The sequence below is a fragment of the Triturus cristatus genome, chromosome 2_1, assembly GCF_964204655.1.
Source record: "Triturus cristatus chromosome 2_1, aTriCri1.1, whole genome shotgun sequence".
Lineage (NCBI taxonomy): Eukaryota > Metazoa > Chordata > Amphibia > Caudata > Salamandridae > Triturus > Triturus cristatus.
Genome location: NC_140581.1, coordinates 782215014 through 782235835, shown reverse-complemented (window position 1 = coordinate 782235835; position 20822 = coordinate 782215014).

Sequence of the window (20822 nt, the reverse complement as noted above, 5' to 3'; positions counted from 1 at the left end):
TAATGTGACGCAGGGCTTTACAACGTGACGCGTCTCCCTAGATGCGCCACGTTGTAAATAGGGAGCATTGTTTGCGCCGCCGTTGAGTAAAAAAAAGTGACGCAATGGCGGCGCAAAGAGGCGCAAGGGGCTTGTAAATCTGCCCCACAGAATCAAATGCTATTTGAGCTACACTGGCAAAACAGCCAGCCACAAGAAAGCACTTTCAAGTGTTGAAACACTGCCTGGGGCTTTGGTTAGCGGGAGTTACCCCAGCAGTCCCTCGGCAACCACTAAACACAAACCAAGCAGATCATCTTTCGCATGTGATTGATTCCTATAGGTAGTCTGCCTTCCAACACCACACAAGAGTTGTGAGAGAACTGCTGTGCTAAGTTGTACATTTCTGACCATTAAAATATACCTATATTCACGTTGATAGGCATGAAATGCAAGTGTATCTAAATGAGTGTTTGTGGTCAGGATCTGGTGGGTATCTGGTTAGTCTGCCTGCAAGAGGGTCAGGGCTCCTGGTGGGAAAGGCAAGTGGGACGCAATGAGCCCCCGGGGGCTCCACATGATCCTCTTCAAAGCACTCTCTCCCCTCTGCTGAAATCCAACTTTAAGTGGCTTTGTGGACACTGGATCGCATGCTAAAGCTCGTCCATATGTCCCCCTTTTGAAGTGAATCCGGCGCTGTTTTTTTTAAGCGTTTCCTAAATCCACACAATACTGTAGTTGTTTGCTCATGTTAACTCTTTCCTACGCTGGGATTTGCAAAGCCCTCTGGTGCGCTTCGGACTGAGCCAGCTACACATAGCTGCTTCATACATATGAAACTACAAATTCTAAGCGGAAGAGGCTACCTTGTTTCGGAAGAGATCTCCTCCTCCATCCTTTGATGTAGGTCTTCCGGGAGATGAGCTAGACGGTGCATTCATTATTGCTGCCTGGATATATCAGCCAGTTGCCTTTATATTTGTTCATTTGTGTACTTCCCGACACGCTGCAGTTGCTGATTCATGCGAGCTCTAGGGATAATATTAATACATTCCAGGAATCTGGAGGTAGAGGGGGGGCTTGTGGGATAGAGAAGTGAGATTGTGCAAGAAGGCCATGTGGAAGTTACAAGTCGAGAGAGTGAGCATTTGAGTATGTTACAAGTCTGCAAAGGTTCCTGTCTCAGCCCACACCCTGCACATCATAGGTATACAAATATGGAGCACATCTGCTGTGTCCAGTGGCTTAACAAAAGCCCCCGCGGTGCTGAAGGCCCCTGAGCACTAGGGGACCCCTCCAGCACTGTGCAAGAGCGGCGACCATGAGCCTCTGACTGGGTCCGGTGGGTGGGGAGGCCCCCAAGTACTTTGCAGGGGGAACCCTCGAGGTTCATTACTCCACTGGCTGTATCATATTTAGATTAATTGTGGAAATCTGCAGTATGCCTTCACTTCCCATCCTTGCTCCATTATTTACCTCTTGAGGCTTTCTACCTTGCCGCTGGCGTCCGGTGCAGAAGTCTTTTTTACCTTATAACCAGGGCTCCCTCTTCAAGGATGGGCCCGTCTCCTCCGTACCTCATATATCCACAACGGAAGAAGCGGTAGACATGTCACACCACTGAAGACATCCCGAATAATTTAGGGCCGGGAGGGAGACTAGAAATAAAGAAAGGATGAGAACTCTAGGAGTAATGCAGATTACCGCAAGTAATCTTAACATTTCCTCCCTATATCCCCACCCTTGCTCAAATACATATATCTTTCTTCAAAATATACCAACAAAATAAGGAAATTAGGCATATCCCAAAATCAGTAAACGACACACCTCATTGATAAGTGATGCAATAGCTACAAATATTCAGGAGGCAAAACATTAACCATTAAGGAAAAAAGACTAAGAACCTAAGGTTAACATAGCTCTGCCCACTCCCCTTGATGAATTATCAGAGATCTGAAGACTAGAGTGCCGTACCAAGTAAGAACCTTAAGCTCCATAGCAAATATTAGTCAATGGAAAGGCCGCTGCTGAGGTCCAAGACCCAGCAACTTCTCTAGTCAAACGCCCTTTGAATCATAGGAGGAGTGTGACCCCAGGTGCCTCGTACACCTTAGTAATCAGTGAGCAAACCCACTGGCTCAAGGTTGCTGTAATAGTTTTTAGTCCTTTATTTGCAGGAACCAAAAGTGCCTAATAAAATCTCATATGTTCAAAAGTTGGCCATTGATGCCAAATACACCCTGATAGGTAAGAGATGAGGTGCAGTGGCCAGAGCGGCTGACTCCATATCGCAGGGCTCACGGTTCGATCCCTGGCGACTGCTCATGTCAGCTCAGCACCCTGTGACTGTGGGTAATAACTCACTAAATGTCCCTGATGGCCCCCAGCACCTTGGAACCTTAAAGGGGTGATATGTTCATGCTTTACAAATATGGATTATTATTATAGCTTTTCTAACATCTAGTCCAAGTATAGATCGGAAGATATGCATTTCCCAATTAATGGTGGCAGATTAATCTCTTGGTCCAGATGCAACTGGGATAGAATTTTTGGTAAATTGGATGGCCCAGGTTTAAATACCAAATCATCCCATAGCAGACGCAAATATGTTTCAGTACATATGAAAGAGCCCAGATCCCCAAATGTCTTAGAGATGTACTAATAAAGTTTACATACTATTTTATAGGAAAGTGCATCCAAAGGAATTTATTCCAGTGTCTCAAACGGAGGCTTTTACAGCATTTTCAAAACCATCTGCAAATCCCATGGAGGTACTAGATATTTATGCAGCAATTTAACAAAACAAACTCTTTCAGAAGACGAAGGACTGAGGAAACCTACCTTTCCAAGTCTCCCCAATGATGCTAAGACGACGTAATGGCAGCTCATTGTACGTTAAGGAGAGCTACCACCAAAACATTATGAAACACTTCAAGAAGAAAATGAAAACATGTAGGTGTAGAACAATTGAGAGAATGGATCCCTGCTACCAGGCACCAGTCTTGAAAGGATACCTTGTGACAGCCATTGGAACATTTTGTGAACAACTTTCTAGACTGCTGCAATACAACTACTGCTGCTTCTGAGAGACACAAATTCTGTAGCCCTCGCCTTTCAACTTCCAGATCCCAAACCCCAGACTTCATAGTTGCTGGTTGGACAGATTAGAACTCTGAATAGACTGACTCAAAGTCCCTTGAGAAGAACTCAAGGGACTCTGAGTCATTTTGAACAACTACACTTGTTCTACCGCTAGAATCAGTACCTTGGGAATCCATTCCCTGTGATTCCAGTATGGTAACTTCACTCTCTGCTCACCCTCTGCATTCACCCACCCAAGTTAGAAGATTGGGGAACTGGGAAGAAAACTGATGACCAGGACAGTTCTTCTCGTCACAAGCAGACCCATCAGAGTTAGGCCTAACCCCTGACAGATGGATTCGAATACGGTCTATCATTGGTAATACTCCGAAGAGGACACCAATACGCTGGTAAGGTGATCTGCCTGTTAAATGTTCACTCCACTCAGATCCACTGCTGTCAGTGAGGAATGCATCCAACTGGAGATGTTGTCCATCAACTGAGCTAGCCTCTTGAACTAGGCATTCCCTTGCTGGTTGATAAAGTCTTTAGCTACCATATTGTCTGTCCATATTAAAACTGGAAGCCTCTAAATTTGGGTTGAGAATGCCAAATTACCCCTCCTGATTACTTAAAGTTCTTGTCAATTGAACAACTGATGGTTCTCGGTATGCATCCATCTTCCTCATTTCTTCAATTCCCCCAAAGTAGCCCTCCAGCCCAAAGTGTTATTATTCCTTGTTATTGCATAATAAAATTGGGGCTCCAGAGGTACATTTACGCTCAGATAAAGTAGGTCCTGCCACCACTCCAGACAACTAAAACAGGAGGGAGGGACAGGAAACAGATATTCATAATCTCATGAATAGAGGTCCCCCCTTTCCAAAAGATGATGAATTAATGGCTTGAGACTTAATCAAGCTCGTGGCATGGCGCCATGTGCCCCAAACCTTTAACCAGCCCTTTATTGGGGCCATTTTTTGTGTAGCAGAGTCCTCACATGAATCTGTATTCCCTGCACCCTGTGCTCTGGAAGGACAACTCTGGTTCATATTGTATGAAATTCTGCTCCTATGAATTCCAGCATTTGAGATAGTTTCAGCCGTGATTTTGGTAGATTTATTAGGAATAGCATACCCATACCCTGAGTATGGCTTATCACTAGATGGGACCAAGGAGCATTGATCAGTCAGTCATCCAAATATGTGTGCAGTTGTGAGGATTTCAGGGCTGTTCACAAACGTGTTACATTCAGGAATAATTTAAACTTGTGAGTTTACTTTGCCACTTTTGATTAACTTTACTACTTTTGGCAATTCACAAATTTCAAGCGTAAAGTTATTCAAAGTGTAGACTTACAAGTTTCCACCCCATGAAAAAGGGGATGGAGCCTAACTTGCAAGTGTAAGTTTACTACCAAAAAAAAAACAGTAGTAAGTCTAGCACCGCTCATGCCCAACTCTTCATACTGCAACACCCTTACATTGAAAATAATGGAGGCAGAGGTTTAAATGTAAACCCCATAGGAAATAATTTTAAATTAAGTTAAATTATTTAAAATAGTTCAAAAATGTCAATAAATATAATGTAATGTTAAAACATATATTAAAATAGTAGACATTTAATTCAGTTATGAAATAATTTAATAATCTCCTTGCATTCAGAAAATTACTGTAATAAATACATTTTATTTCATGAAATTAAATTACTTTTAATTAGGTCTATACATCACGTTTTAAAAATTAGCAATTAAATTATACAAAATATATTTTTACGTTAGGGAGGAAATAATTTTTATGTAAATTAATATATTTACTTTTTCTTTTTTAATCAAAACTTAGGTAATAGTGCTGTAGCATTGTGGCATTAGTTCTACATTTAAAATAATTATATAAAAGTTATATACAATATTATTTAACCTTAAACAAAATTAAGAACTTTTTCCAACTGTCATACTTTTTTTTGCTTTTACTTATACTTTACTACAGGGAGACTCCGCAGTCAGGGAGGAGATCTCCATATGGTAAAGTACAGGGAAAAGTTCTGCATGCTTTGCCATAGGGAGACCTCCACCACTATGGTGAAGATCTCTCAATAGCAATAGCATAAGGCCTTTTGGCAGTAGTAACTTACACTCATAAATTTAGCACCACTCCATTTTTCAGGGGGCGGAGATGTGTAAGTCTGAACTTTTGAGTAAATTTACACTCGGATTTGTGAATAGCCTAAAAAGGTACTCAAAAATATAAGAGGTAAGTTACATTTGCAATTTAATCACAAATGTAAGTTATCTTTGTGAATAGCTCTGTAAACCTCTCTGCACATTTCTTCAACATATTCTGTGTAATACAGTTTTAAAATAACTACTTGCATATTTACAATGCTTTTAGTTGCAGCCTGATTCCTCATAGCACTATATATACAAATCTCTATTCTCCACTGCACCAACCCGGATTCAGTTCTGTGACTGTCTGGTTACACACATAGACATCTGCAGTGATCGCATTAACCGATTGAGGTTTCATAAGGTAGAAGAATGCATTTCCTACCGATTATTTAACTTGCATTTATTTTTCATCTAAGGTGTGTGTGTTACATTTCCTGAAGGTAAAAGGCCATCAATGTAGTTACAGTTTATTATGTTATTTTGAGTCACTTCTCCGGCCCTGCCTCCACAGTCACTGACCCCACCTCTGTCACTCAGGATTATAGTTTGCATGCTTTTTTATGCACTGCAGCCACTTCCCACCCAGCCAAGCCTTCCTATTTTTCCACATCTTGTAGGTTTGAGAACTGACAGACAAACCATTCTGGGGGAGGGAGTGGTGGTTGTAAAGAAAAAAGGACTTATGCATCAGATGCCAAGGTGTTATGGGGTCTGTCTGTGATGTAGAATTCCTCAAGATGGAACTAGTGGAGCAAGGACAGGGAGACAGGGAGGCAATGTCATGCTTTTACCATGAGCACAACACAAGTAGAAATAACCTACACATCCGTGATGATACGTTCATATGAACAGAAATGTATATTTCAGACCAAAAGTGGCACACCTTGCTTTATTCAACTACGTGAAATTTACAACAGAATGTGATTTTATGAAATAAATTAAAAGTGAAACGGACAGTATAGATAAACAAAGAATACAACCCAATAACTGCTCATTTTAAGTTTATAGAGTATGGATCCTGCTGTCTTAACTCCTGGCATATTTATCACAATGTACTTGCTTTTTGATGCTGTTTGGAACTTGGAAGCTGCATGATCAATGCAGCCTTTTTTATTTCTTCTTGGCTTCATAATATCCTATCACTTAACCAGGATCCAAGCCATGGTTCACACACGACAATCAGCTCATATTTTGTTAAAATCAAGTACATTTTAGATTATTCTGGTGTATCGTATCTGTTGGTGAGTAAAACGAGGAGGTTGGAGGGCTGCTTTTGGCACGGCTGTTTGCATAGCCTTAATGCAACAGCTCCATGCGTCCCTCTGAAGATTGGCGCCCTGGGCGAGGGCAAGGCTTGCATAGGCCAAAAGCTGGGCCTACGTTTGAGACACATGCCTGCACAACTTTAATTTGTAACTAACCTAGATCTGGGTTACCCCCTGTGACAAAGTGGGTTCACGTGGAAATGAAGAGACGGATATCCATATTGTGTTGAAGTCAGTAGGCTTATTGGGGGGAGAGATCCCATCCGACATATCAGTCAGGAGGCAACCAACAACTGCCGATCCCTTCAAAACATGCACATTCCATCGCCTGAGCCCAGCTCTCCTGTCACATCACAGCGTTCCAGGCTCGGGCCAAGTAACCAAGAGCAGCTGCTGAGAATACCACCCCCCCTCCCATTTAAGTCCCTGCTTGTGTGAGAGTGAAGGTGTTCCTGTGTGAGGGCCTAAGCCTTGGTTTACTAATGCCATGCTCACAGGCAAATGTATTAAAATGTGACACAACACAGAACAGCAGCAAAAACCATTGTACTGTGTTGAGCCAAAGGGAGAGTGAAAAACAGTGTCATATCTACAGAGATATGGGGGCATATTATCAAGAAATGGCGTTACAATTATCGCCGCTTTAGTGGCAGAAAACTGCCGCTAAAGCGGCGATAATAGGCTTGATAATACGGCCATGAGAATTCCCATAGAAGCCCATGTTCTGGTGTCAACATGGGCTTCTATTGGAATTCTTTGCGGCATATTATCAAGCCCATTATCGCTGCTTTAACGGCAGTTTTCTGCCACTAAAGCGGCGATAATTATAACGCCGTGCTTGATAATATGCCCCATGGTTTTTCCCCAGCCCTGACGTACTTTATGCTGATATGTACCAACAAACACACCCTTGCACAATACTGCACAAGTTCACTCAAGCACAGGTATTACACTGGAAGGGAGACCTTCCAATACAAAAACTATGCTTTAATACTTTTCCCACTTTGTATGTGTGCTGTATAGTGCTGCACACCTGCAAAGTTTGAGATGTATTGAGAAATTAAAACATTTCTCTTCCGTTACGCCTGCCTCGAGGAGACATATAGTTTCATCACACAACCCTATCCAGGGTCGGATTGGTAATGCGGGCACTCGGGAAATGGCCGAAGGGCTGGTAGCCGAGTTCTAGCTGTGGGCTGCTTTTTTGGGCAGCCTGGGGGCTGTCTGTGCTATTAGGATGCGGCCAGCAGCCCATTGGGTGCTTGAGTGGCCTTTCTAGAGGCAGATGGGCGGAGGTATCACTCACTCCCTTTCTCTCACAGGGCCTGCCCATTAATGTATGCTGATTGAGCGGGGGGTGGCTCAGCAGTATGAATTATTCTGTGCATTTTTTTTTAATCTAAGTGAAGTTAATAAAACATGCCCCCCACCCCCTTTCTTTTCATAAAACTTCGCTGAAGCAGTGTTTTGAGGAAAGGCATACGCAAAATGCTGGCCACTTTTTTTGGTGTGCCCAGGCCGATTTTTTATCCCAATCCAACCCTGTCCCTGTCTATAATTGTTGGAAGATAGGGGGAACGCCCCCTTGACGCAGAGTAGTGCAAAGTAGCACATAGCATTACTTGCCATTACAGTGGTCAATTTTCCAACACAAATCCTGATTTGTTTGACAAAATCAATACCACCGCAGTGGTTTGTGGGGGGGATTCCCTTGCAAAGTTAATGCATACACTGCCCAAAGCCTTAGTAAATCCGGGATACAGCCTGGGATTAGAAGCAGGGAGGCGTGACGGAAGTGAAAATGTAACCTTAGCAGCAAGAGCCGGCCGCAGGAGGCCTCGGTGGGCGGGGGTAGCTCGCATCTGCACCCCCTCCCTGCAGAGAATTCTAGGCACTGCCATATGCCCGCCATCCCCTATCAATTCCACTCTCAAGATGCTGCTGTCAAGATGGTGTTAGCGAGGCTCCAGATCATCAGGTTTCAGTGATCCCATCACGATTTCCAGTTATGGTACAGGGGGCCGGTTTTGCAGCAGTGCTGCAATGTCGGTCCCCTACCAAAGCAGCAGCAGCGTTTCCCACAAGCACCCCCACTCACTGCGCCGGTCAGACTTAGTTGCCAGGGCCGGTTTGCGTTTCCAATAGGACCCCAGTGTCGTCCTTCCCTTTTAAGCTCAATATCAAATGTCCATCAGACGACCATGCTCCGGGATTTCACAAAGCTCTCCTTTGCATAAACTGGGCACAAATTTGTGCATATTTAAACTGCAGGCAATTTGTAGACGAGGCTAAATAAAGATAGGCTAAATTCTGTTTAAAGTGATAATACCAAAGGATTGATTGTTTTTTCAAGGTTCTGTAAGCACTTCAAATATTATATACAAAGCGATTTACCAGAAGAAGATCAGTTTCTAAGCACTTGATGGGGAGGGGGGCAATGTTACCAGGTGGTTACCCACACAGCCCCCCTTGAATTGCCAGGTGAATTGATCTTTCGAGGTCTGATCTCCTAAGTAATTCATGTCTCCTGGAATTCTCAGAGAGAAGAAAATAGATGCAGTGTTCCCGTAGATCTCGTAATTCCGATGGGGCCAGTAATGCAACGCCCCTTTGATGTCTGGGCTCTTCATACACTCCATCACTCACTGGGGTTTCCCCTCCAGCAGCTCCCAAGCCATGCGGGTACAAACCGCTTTGGAGAGAAAAAGTCAGTAGCAAGGCCGAAAACTTTATTCGACCGAAAGAAGTTAAAGCGATCGCCGTTATTCTGTTTATTTATAGATTTAACAGACGTGTAAATAGGCACAAATATCCCTTTTGCAGTTGTACAAACACAGAATGTAAATGGCGGCATAACCCATTATTTCTATTTTGTCCGCTTGCCTGCAGCACAGGAGTGACGCCATAAGGCTGCCAGGGTTGGATTGGGATCAAAAATGGGCACAGGCACCCTAAAAAAAGTGGCCCACAGCTGCGGATTGCGTTTTTCTTCAAAACACTGCTTCAGTGTTTTAAGTGTTATAAAAAGGAGGGGGGTCTCCATAAAAGAGGCATGTTTTCTTCACTTCACTAAGATAAAAAAAATGCAAATGTTGCCAGGACTCTGTATGTACAGATTAGTTCACAATGGTGAACCCACACCTGAATATAAGTGAGGCCGCTTCTGCCTCCCCATCCTTCCCTGCTCAATCTGCATACATTAAAGGGCCGTCCCAGCGAGAAATTGGGAATGACACCTCAGCACCGTTGGTAAAAGGGAGGTAATAGAGGCCCATCTGCCTACGGAAAGAAGCATCTGAACTGCACAGACCCAGCCCATATCAGCCACCACCGGGCCAAAAAAGAGGCCCAAAACTGGAACGCGGATACCGCCCCATTGCCCAAGTACCCACCTTACCAATCTGACCCTAAAAGGCTACACTTGCTTAAATGCAAGAGAAACATTGGGCTCCATATCTGTCAGCTCCACCACAGGTCTCTGAATTTGGAAAAGCTGAGTGCTCACCTCGCTTCCACATATCAGTTGTGGCATTTTCCACTGCACAAACCGCAAGAGTGACAGATATCTAGGTGGGCTCTCCTCCTAATAAATACCTTCACTTCTGTTTCGGAATGTTGGTGGGGGGGTCTGTTTTTTTCTACATTTATTAAAAAGTTGTTTAAAAGAATTACTCGCTTGCAAATCCAGGTTGAAGAATAATGGGTGCGAGTGTAACACGCAGGCAATGAAGTGCAGTCTCAAAGGGCGAGCACTCAGACCAGGAAGTAACACACACGCATAACATACTGAGGATGGTGCCATAGGCACCAGAACACAACATGATATCTATTGAAGGGACTTCAGGGAGCAAACTACATGATTGGTGACTTCTCGTTAATAACAACAATTCCGCCTTCGAGTTTAGGAGTAGAGGATAGAGAACTGATACCTGCCTCAAGGGAAAGAAGAAAGGTCCAGAGGTGAGAGTAAGGTAAAGCAAGATAGGGAGACAGTAAGTAAGAACCCAGGACCCGGGACCTGACAAGTAAAGGCAGAGGATCAAACAGCAGAGGAGAAACTAAGTGCTGGGAAAGTTGACCTTATATAGTTAAGGTACAGAAATAAATGTTCTGTGTATTGGTGAAAAATTAAGAAACGTTTTATACCCACATCTGTACATTGTGACTCTTACTCCCAAACTGAATTTTATAGTATCATTATTAGTACTACAATATTACTACTAAAAAACTACAAAATGCTATTCACAAACCTACATGTGGTTCCCGCCTCTGGCTCTATCTTATATGTGCGGATATCTCTGCACATACAGGTATACGATTTAGGGCCCGATTCTGATGCAGTTTGGAAAGCTTCCCAACTGATTGGTCTGGAAATGGTTTTCGACCAACCTAGTAAGATGCATCCGGATGCTTCCAGATACGATTTGGTTGGACTCCCATTGACTTCAATGTGAGCATAATAATAATCCAAATTTGTAAAGCGCAAACAATCACCCGTAAGGGTCTCTAGGTGCTGGGGGCCGTCGAGTAGATTAAGCAAGCTATTGCCCAGAGTCACATGGTGCTGGGCTAGTCTGCCGCCGGTGCCGGGGATCGAACCGTGATCCCCAGATTCCGGATACAGTCGCCCTGGCCGCGGCGCCACATCTCTTCCTCATATGTTCCTAACCGCATCGTAATTGGGCCCGCGGTCGGGAAGACACGTTCCCAATCCAATTTGGAAGGAGAAAATGCCGTTAGGAGGCCTTCCTAACCGCATCGTAATCGGGCCCTAGGTGGGAATGCTTTCCTTACCGCATCGGAATCAGGCCCATTGTAGTAAATGTAGGAGGGACGGGGAAGTGGCTGGAAAATGTACAACAGTTTAGAGCTGAAGTAAGTCCAGCACCACCCACAGCGGCTCACAGTTACTGGAACACCCTCTTGTAGAAAACAATGAAGGTAAGGATTTGAAATCCCACAGGAAATAATGTTTAAGAAATACGTTTATTCAAACAGAAAAATATATATACAATACCTTTTATATATATATATATATAAGCAAAGTTTGCCGCCAACAGTAGCCTCTCACGGACAAAAGGACGAAGAGTGGACCCCAGGTTCTTGGTACCGATCAAGTGATGTTTATTTTGTGCCCAACAAGTCCGCCATTACGCGTTTCGACCCCCACTCGGGTCTTGATCACATGACGCGTTGCATAACAGAAAAACGACATTTAAAGTGATCTAAGCAGGAAATGACATCATGGAGTCAAAGTGCAAATGCATGGTAACTGAAAAGTTCCTTATAGCAGCATAAATTTTTCGATTTCAGTGCTAATTTGTGCACATTTAAAATAAGCCAATAAATATATAAATATGCTCACAAAAGCTAAAATTTAAACACAGAAAAAGCAATGTTAAAATCCGAAATGACACACGGCATTTAAAATCTTACACAGTGATCCAATAGATCTATATGCAGCTAAAAATGCCTACTCACATACTGTATGTGTGCCACTGCAAAGTATGTTCCATTTTATACAATGCTATAATATGCTGTAGAATGCACAACTTCTTATGCCGCTAGATGTAATATGAACTACAGCCCAAGTGGGCCATCAATCATTTAAATGCCATGCCTTATATATATATACACATATACACATATATACATATTATATTATTTTAATCTTTGAAAAAAAAAATGTACAACATAAATGCATATTATTTTATCAAACAATATTTAATAAGAATTTTCAATGGAATAAATGTAACTTTAACAAATTAATTAAATTAATTTAAATTCATTTTATACATAACTTTAAATAAAAATATAAACATTCTCATTCCGCTTTAGGTGAGTTTAAAAAAACGTAAATAAATAATTGTAGTTTCATTTAATTTACTTAAATTAATTACATTTTATTTGAATTGTGCTGGACCAGTTAAAAAAAAATTCTACATTAAAATACATATATAAAATTAAGTTACATTCAGCTTACAAATCTATATTTTTTAAACTTTAACTTTTCAAAATGTCCCTATATTTTACCATTAGGAGATCTTTGCCATGATTGCGGAGGTCTCTGCCAAGTGTGCAGAAAAACAACTAAGATTGTAAAGTCACTACTTGGTAGTACCTTTACAGTCATATGTGACTTTTTATTGACTCCACCCCCTGTTTCAGAGGGAGAGGACATGTAAGTCTTCACTTTTGAGTAATTTACACTCGTAAATGATGAATAGCCAAAAGTAATCACATGTAAGTTTACCTTTGTGAATAGCCCTCTTAGACATCTGCCTCCAAAGAACAGTGCCTTAGAAGAAACCCCCCAAAACCATGCTACTGATTTTCAGAGAGACAATAAAGACAGTGTTCGCCAAGCCCCAGAGAAAGGATCCTTCAACCAGAGATAACAAAAGGAGGCTAGGGGGTCAGGGTTCCAGAGAGAAGTGTTCAACAGATGAGGTTCTCACGTGGCACTGCATGACAATTAATGTTGGTTTAGAATCTTGGTAAATCAAAAGTACAGATGTAGAAAAAGTAAGGCGTACAGTTCTAGACCAGGCAACCAAAAGTGTAGATTAGAATGTCCTTGTCCCAAGATGATCATTTGACCAAGAAGGTGTTTCATAATTTCCAACAACTGTTGGCAGAAAAAAAACAGTTGCATCATGTATGTCCAAAGCTTATTTAACAATCTGGCCTCACTTTAGAGGCAGATCCTATTCTGAATAACATATGAATGGTAACTCTCCAGTGTTTCCTAACGCTCATAACAACAGTTATTGGACATATCTTGATGAATACCCAAGCTCCCATGCCTTGGCTTCTTCAGGGCATGAATTTAAAGCTGGGCAACAAATCAATTAAAAAAGGTATTTTTAGAATGACCAATATCTTCCGGTCGCTAGCAGGACTTTCGGTGAGATTTTCGAAAGCATGAGGTATTCGAGCGGGTGTGGTCAGAGAGCTCCTTTTCAAGTAGATTTTCTACTCGAGCAGCAGCAAAATCAACTTTAATTGCCGCGAGTTCTTGCACACAGCATGGTTCCGTTCATGCAGATTTTTCGGTGCGGTATGCGTTACTAGCTCTTAATTCGAGTGCCAAATGCATATTTCAGTCCGTTGGCAGAATTCTGAGCAATCTCACAGAGGTTTTGATGTAACTTCGCTTTATGTTTTCAGTTGTGCCAAGCTCCTGATTGGGCTTACCTCAGGGTGTTGGTTCAGCTGAAGAGGGTCCTCTGACTCTCCTCCCCAAGTTTCCACACCCGATCCAGCTGTGCCTCAGCTTCCCTTCACTCCACGCTGAACTCGAGGGTGTGCTGGCAGTAAATCCGATTACTATTTTATCCACTACCGGCTTGCATCCAAACCTTTTTTTCCTCTCTGTAACCCCCTCCCACAACACTGCTTGCCCACCCCCACCACCCCTCCCAAGTCGCCGCTTGCCTATCCCAAATCCCCCTTTGCTGTATGATTAACAGATCTGGAGTTTAGCTCCTACCTATTTGTTTTTTTACGTCACCAAAACGGCAAAGCTATCCACATAATTCCACACCACACAAATCAAATCCACACATTTCCAATCCACATCACATAATTCAACTCAACAACACAACCACATACATTCAAGCCACACCACAGAATTCCACATCATGCTACAAAATTCAACAGCACACCACATGATTAAACTCCACTACATACCACTCCACAACACAAAATTCGATTCCACATAATTCCACTCCATAACACACAATACCACTCCACATAATTTCAGTACACTCAACACCACATAATTACTTTCCACCTACTTTCTCGGCACACAGTGTCACATAATTCCACTCCGCAAATTTACTCGACACCACACAATTCCACACCTAACAATTTCCATCCATCCCACATAATTCCACTACACACCACACACATACACTCCATAACAGATGGCTGAAATACATTGTTATTTACAGCACCTATAGCTCTAACTCAAGCAAATACGAGACCTATTGCATTTCCAATGCTTGTTTCCACATGCAATTTACATAGGAAAAATTAGGCAACAATACAGAAAAAACGGCTGAACAGTATAACACAAAATTTGCAGAAATCTAGATCTTTACTATGAAACCATGCTTTTTGTAATTTGGTGTACCTCTGTTTAGCCTTTTTAGAGAAAATAAGATTGAAAAAGATAGCAATATGTAGCGCTGTGTGACTCCCATGTGAAAAAAACAACAGAAAAGCATTCTGATTGACTCAATCCCAGAGTCCTGAAAAATAATTATAAAGCACTTTGGAGTGGACAGGGTAGGGTTGCCCTGATCATCATCTAGCCCTTTTTGAGGGTGTGGTACTCAGAGGGACCCCCCACTGTGCCAAAATTAAAATCTATCTATATATTTTTTTGCCCTGCGCAGTCCCACAGGACTCTATCAGGAGCCAGCACTGCCCTTACTTGGTCCTACTGAATTTCCGCAGTAGCCAATGTGTTCCCTGAGTGGTTTCTGCAAGACGCCAGTGTGGCAGTCCTGCCAGGTCCAGGTAAAAAAAAAGGAAGAATGAAAGCTCAGGGTCCATGGGCAGCAGTGGCTTACCGCCCACCAGCGGTTGGGGCGGTGATCACATGGCCATAGGGGGGACAGCACAGCTATGGTGCACTGCTTATGACTGCACATATGAAATCACTGATGACGTCTGAAATCTATGGAGGTTCAAGTTTTAAGTATATCAGTTACATATAACTGGTGAACTTCAATGTTTTTGAAAAAAACATTAGCTTATTGATTATTATAAGAGAAACATATAACTACGCTTTATACGTTGTTTTTTTCGGTCAATTTCTAAGGTTTTGTAAGATATGTTAAAACATTACTACATTACTTACGTATAACTCCACTTTAACCTTTGCTTTTTTCTGTGAAAAAGAGATATCTATATGTATCTATCTGTCTTTATATATGTATATAGACAGATAGATACATGTATCTATATATATAGATATATATATATATGGTGAAATACTCCGCTTTAGCACTTTGTTGCTAAAAGTACGAACAGGAGCACGGACCACAGGTTGGTGCAGTAACTAATTTTATTTATGCTTTCTCAAACAGCAGTCATGACACGTTTCGACGATATATATATATATATATATATTACCTACTGGCGGTGGCCAGTAGGTAGTTATAGTTAGGACCTATTTAGTTAGTTAGGAAATCCGCAACATTCTATTTGGAATAACTTTGGTGCCGGTTGACGAATCTTCGCAAAACTGGTGGGGTGCTTTGGTCCGCTCCTATCCTGAAAGCCTTGGGGTGATTCGTCAAGCAGGGGCCGAGAAAAAAGAGGGGTTCCAAAATGTGTTTTCCCCATGCAATGTTCCATAGGAACCTTTAATCGTAGCTGCAGCCAGAACTTCTGAACGGAATTACACCCAATTTAGCAAAGAGGTAGCCCTTGGTTCACACTCGTGCCTTTTGGTTAAATGGTGTAAATCCGTTCAGTAGTTGCTGAGAAAATCAAAAGTAAAATCATATATAAATCTATGGCCTCGGAGGATCCGCGCACCCTATGCGCACCCAGCGCGCACCCTCCCGATCACGAGCTGCATGCTGATTGGCTGTCAACTGGCTGTAAACACTCCAAACCAGGAAGTGTTGGCAGCCGTTTTGTATATATATATATATTTATATATATATATATATATATATATATATATAGCAGAAAACTTGAGGCCCATTTCAGGAGACAAAGCGTTTATTTCAGAGGCACAGCCACACACATATTTCCAACTCCTTACGCGTTTCGGCGAGCAGCCTTGGTCACAGGTAGGAAAAAGGTGAAATGCAACGTGCATCCGTGCGTGCTCTTTATTTAAAAAGTCACATGACCAGTTCATACAATACAAGTCCCAAAATGCAGTGTACCAGATTTTCAAAGTTACTATATGGCATCATAATAGACGTGCATTTGTTGAAATGTTTTTCAATTCATGATGGGTACCTGCATTCATTCAGTGCGATATTATTTCCAACAGGCCTGTGCTTTGTAGGATTTGTTGATCTTCGATTGCATCCTTTGCCTGTGAAAACCGCTTGTCTGCAAGAACGATCGAAATGAGAAATCATCCCTTCCGAATCCCTTCCTTCAAGCAATCACCTGTTTTGCACTAGTGGCGCCTCCTCAATAGGTTTGGTGATTGCGAGTGGGTCAGGCTCCTCATTAAAGTTCCAAAAACAAGCCTCCGAGTACTGGAGCCTCTGACCCTACAGGGCGGCCTCAAACAATGGGTACGGAGCAGCCCATCATATGTAACACAGCAGAAAACTTGAGGCCCATTTCAGGAGACAAAGCGTTTATTTCAGAGGCACAGCCACACACATATTTCCAACTCCTTACGCGTTTCGGCGAGCAGCCTTGGTCACAGGTAGGAAAAAGGTGAAATGCAACGTGCATCCGTGCGTGCTCTTTATTTAAAAAGTCACATGACCAGTTCATACAATACAAGTCCCAAAATGCAGTGTACCAGATTTTCAAAGTTACTATATGGCATCATAATAGACGTGCATTTGTTGAAATGTTTTTCAATTCATGATGGGTACCTGCATTCATTCAGTCCGATATTATTTCCAACAGGCCTGTGCTTTGTAGGATTTGTTGATCTTCGATTGCATCCTTTGCCTGTGAAAACCGCTTGTCTGCAAGAACGATCGAAATGAGAAATCATCCCTTCCGAATCCCTTCCTTCAAGCAATCACCTGTTTTGCACTAGTGGCGCCTCCTCAATAGGTTTGGTGATTGCGAGTGGGTCAGGCTCCTCATTAAAGTTCCAAAAACAAGCCTCCGAGTACTGGAGCCTCTGACCCTACAGGGCGGCCTCAAACAATGGGTACGGAGCAGCCCATCATATGTAACACAGCAAAAAACTTGAGGCCCATTTCAGGAGACAAAGCATTTATTTCAGAGGCACAGCCACACACATATTTCCAACTCCTTACGCGTTTCGGCGAGCAGCCTTGGTCACAGGTAGGAAAAAGGTGAAATGCAACGTGCATCCGTGCGTGCTCTTTATTTAAAAAGTCACATGACCAGTTCATACAATACAAGTCCCAAAATGCAGTGTACCAGATTTTCAAAGTTACTATATGGCATCATAATAGACGTGCATTTGTTGAAATGTTTTTCAATTCATGATGGGTACCTGCATTCATTCAGTGCGATATTATTTCCAACAGGCCTGTGCTTTGTAGGATTTGTTGATCTTCGATTGCATCCTTTGCCTGTGAAAACCGCTTGTCTGCAAGAACGATCGAAATGAGAAATCATCCCTTCCGAATCCCTTCCTTCAAGCAATCACCTGTTTTGCACTAGTGGCGCCTCCTCAATAGGTTTGGTGATTGCGAGTGGGTCAGGCTCCTCATTAAAGTTCCAAAAACAAGCCTCCGAGTACTGGAGCCTCTGACCCTACAGGGCGGCCTCAAACAATGGGTACGGAGCAGCCCATCATATGTAACACAGCAGAAAACTTAAGGCCCATTTCAGGAGACAAAGCGTTTATTTCAGAGGCACAGCCACACACATATTTCCAACTCCTTACGCGTTTCGGCGAGCAGCCTTGGTCACAGGTAGGAAAAAGGTGAAATGCAACGTGCATCCGTGCGTGCTCTTTATTTAAAAAGTCACATGACCAGTTCATACAATACAAGTCCCAAAATGCAGTGTACCAGATTTTCAAAGTTACTATATGGCATCATAATAGACGTGCATTTGTTGAAATGTTTTTCAATTCATGATGGGTACCTGCATTCATTCAGTGCGATATTATTTCCAACAGGCCTGTGCTTTGTAGGATTTGTTGATCTTCGATTGCATCCTTTGCCTGTGAAAACCGCTTGTCTGCAAGAACGATCGAAATGAGAAATCATCCCTTCCGAATCCCTTCCTTCAAGCAATCACCTGTTTTGCACTAGTGGCGCCTCCTCAATAGGTTTGGTGATTGCGAGTGGGTCAGGCTCCTCATTAAAGTTCCAAAAACAAGCCTCCGAGTACTGGAGCCTCTGACCCTACAGGGCGGCCTCAAACAATGGGTACGGAGCAGCCCATCATATGTAACACAGCAGAAAACTTGAGGCCCATTTCAGGAGACAAAGCGTTTATTTCAGAGGCACAGCCACACACATATTTCCAACTCCTTACGCGTTTCGGCGAGCAGCCTTGGTCACAGGTAGGAAAAAGGTGAAATGCAACGTGCATCCGTGCGTGCTCTTTATTTAAAAAGTCACATGACCAGTTCATACAATACAAGTCCCAAAATGCAGTGTACCAGATTTTCAAAGTTACTATATGGCATCATAATAGACGTGCATTTGTTGAAATGTTTTTCAATTCATGATGGGTACCTGCATTCATTCAGTGCGATATTATTTCCAACAGGCCTGTGCTTTGTAGGATTTGTTGATCTTCGATTGCATCCTTTGCCTGTGAAAACCGCTTGTCTGCAAGAACGATCGAAATGAGAAATCATCCCTTCCGAATCCCTTCCTTCAAGCAATCACCTGTTTTGCACTAGTGGCGCCTCCTCAATAGGTTTGGTGATTGCGAGTGGGTCAGGCTCCTCATTAAAGTTCCAAAAACAAGCCTCCGAGTACTGGAGCCTCTGACCCTACAGGGCGGCCTCAAACAATGGGTACGGAGCAGCCCATCATATGTAACACAGCAGAAAACTTGAGGCCCATTTCAGGAGACAAAGCGTTTATTTCAGAGGCACAGCCACACACATATTTCCAACTCCTTACGCGTTTCGGCGAGCAGCCTTGGTCACAGGTAGGAAAAAGGTGAAATGCAACGTGCATCCGTGCGTGCTCTTTATTTAAAAAGTCACATGACCAGTTCATACAATACAAGTCCCAAAATGCAGTGTACCAGATTTGGGCTGCTCCGTACCCATTGTTTGAGGCCGCCCTGTAGGGTCAGAGGCTCCAGTACTCGGAGGCTTGTTTTTGGAACTTTAATGAGGAGCCTGACCCACTCGCAATCGGAAGGGATGATTTCTCATTTCGATCGTTCTTGCAGACAAGCGGTTTTCACAGGCAAAGGATGCAATCGAAGATCAACAAATCCTACAAAGCACAGGCCTGTTGGAAATAATATCGCACTGAATGAATGCAGGTACCCATCATGAATTGAAAAACATTTCAACAAATGCACGTCTATTATGATGCCATATAGTAACTTTGAAAATCTGGTACACTGCATTTTGGGACTTGTATTGTATGAACTGGTCATGTGACTTTTTAAATAAAGAGCACGCACGGATGCACGTTGCATTTCACCTTTTTCCTACCTGTGACCAAGGCTGCTCGCCGAAACGCGTAAGGAGTTGGAAATATGTGTGTGGCTGTGCCTCTGAAATAAACGCTTTGTCTCCTGAAATGGGCCTCAAGTTTTCTGCTGTGTTACATATGATGGGCTGCTCCGTACCCATTGTTTGAGGCCGCCCTGTAGGGTCAGAGGCTCCAGTACTCGGAGGCTTGTTTTTGAAATATATATATATATATATATATATATATATATATATATATATATATATATATATATATATATATATTATATATATATATATATATATATATATTCACTGAAAAAAACATAGGTTTCAGGGGCGTTATAGTTAGGAATTGGCATTTAAAAAACCTTAGAAATTCACTGAAAAAACCAAAGGTTTCAGGGGCGTTATAGTTAGCTGGACATTTCCCTCGTACAAAACCCTAGAAATTCCCCTGTTATAGTTAGTTCAGCTAACTATAACTCGCGCCCCCGCAATGCACTGCTGATGATGTCACATATTACATCACTCATGACATGGTCAGTGACATCACTGATGACATCACTGATGACATCTCAAATGACATCACTGATGACATCACTGATGACATCATCCAGTAGGTATGTGTTTCTGTACAGTTTAATATGTTTAATATATATAGGGAAAGGTCTGTTGAAGAATGAGTGGGTGTACAAGTGTGTGAATGGATGATTTTGTAGGTGCGTAACTGACTCTTTAACCCCTTCTGTGCCCATGACAAGCTGGACTCGTCATGGAGCACAGTCGCAGTGTGCCCATGAGGAGTCCAGCTCGTCATGACACCCACCCACGGGGGAAGCGCTGGCGCTCACCCCGTGAGTGGTCGATCTTTTTTTTTTTTTATTGGGAAGGCAGGGGAAGACCTTCCCCTGCCTCCCCCCGCCCCCACCCTCGCATCATCAATGACGTCAGTGCGCGAGCCGCGCTGACGTCATCGGAGGTTTCCCATTTGTTCTCCGAGGCGCAGGAAGCCATTTGCTTC